At 34.9% G+C, this 1,457-nt stretch overlaps 1 non-coding gene across 1 annotated transcript; it reads left to right on the top strand.

Annotated features, from left to right (window-relative positions):
* The first annotated feature begins 293 nt into the window (after positions 1-293).
* LOC121213041 (small nucleolar RNA R71) lies at positions 294-400 on the top strand. The gene has a single exon (XR_005908410.1). It is a non-coding gene; the product is annotated as a small nucleolar RNA R71 (small nucleolar RNA).
* Positions 401-1,457: the final 1,057 nt, after the last annotated feature.

The raw sequence follows: 1,457 nt of genomic DNA, 5'->3' as shown, positions 1-1,457 counted from the left end.
TCATCACTGGATGTACTTGAGTAGAACCATACAAATCGTCAATCTTTTTATTTAAAAGTTCTACCTGGTTAGATAGCATACTAACCGTGTCGAGGTTGAAAACACCAGTAGCTTTCGTCGGCTTCGTTCTCATGACTTGCCACTGATAGTTATTCAGTGACATCTCTTCAATAAATTCGTAAGCCTCCTTAGGTGTTTTTTTGTTTAATATTCCACCAGCGGCTGCGTCGATAAGTTGCCCTGTTGAGGGGTTCACTCCGTTGTAAAAAGTCTGAACCTGCAACCATAGAGGTAACCCATGGTGAGGGCACCTTCTCAATAGGTCCTTATATCTCTCCCATGCATCATAAAGAGTTTCTAAATACATCTGCACAAAGGAAGAGATATCATTCCTTTGTTTAGCCGTTTTAGTAGGCAGAAAATATTTTAGTAAAAATTTTTCGGTCATTTATTCCCAAGTTGTGATTAACCCTCATGGTAACGAGTTTAACCACTGTTTAGCTTTGTTCCTCAATAAGAATGGAAACAACCAAACGTGAATGGCATCATCAGAAACACCATTGATCTTAAAAGTGTCATAGAATTCCAGAAAATTTGCTAAATAAGTGTTTGGATCATCGTCCTGCAAACCATCAAACTGAACAAAATGTTGTATCATTTGTATTGTGTTAGGTTTCAGTTCAAAATTATTTGCAACAATAACAGGCCTAACTATACTCGATTCAGTTCTTGTTAAAATAGGTTTAGCATAATCATACATAGTATGAGGTGATTTACTGGGTTTGCAGCAACCACAGGAGGTAACAGATTATTTTGATTGTCAGCCATCTCCTCGGTTGTGGTTTGAATATCATCCTCTTGCCCTTCCTCTATGTATCGTAGGCTTCGCCTTATTTCTCTTCAATTTCTGTGAACTGTGCTTTCAATCTCACTATCAAAAAGTAGAGGTTCTGACGGGTTTCTTCTAAACTATAAAAACCTGCCAGAAGTAAATAAAAGAAAATTTAGTAATTTAAGCAAAATTAAAAATAAAATTAAATTGCAATAAAAATAAAAAATGGCTAAAGTAATAAAGATTAAGCGTTCCTAATATCTTAGTCCCCGGCAACGGCACCAAAAACTTAATGGTTGTTAAACTAACTAAAAATTCGACTTAAGGCAAGCGCGCCTATCGAACAGTAGTATAGTTATGGTGAGACCGGAAATATAGTATCCACAAGGACTAAAACTAGTATCTTTTTATTATCTAGCCTAAAATTTAAGAGAATGCTTTTAAACTAAACTAATTATCTAATTAATTACGATTACGATAGAGATGAAAGTTGGAAAATACTTTTTGGAAAATCGATGGAGAAGATAATAGCCAAGGAAGAATCCACCCAGACTTCACTTATTATCTTTGAATTAGATAATTTATTCACTTGACTTAGCTTGTAGAAATCCCTAATTTATGTTAA

Source organism: Gossypium hirsutum, chromosome A13, assembly GCF_007990345.1.
Source record: "Gossypium hirsutum isolate 1008001.06 chromosome A13, Gossypium_hirsutum_v2.1, whole genome shotgun sequence".
Lineage (NCBI taxonomy): Eukaryota > Viridiplantae > Streptophyta > Magnoliopsida > Malvales > Malvaceae > Gossypium > Gossypium hirsutum.
Note: the sequence above shows the minus strand (reverse complement) of the source record. Positions and strands in the feature narration are given on the sequence as shown.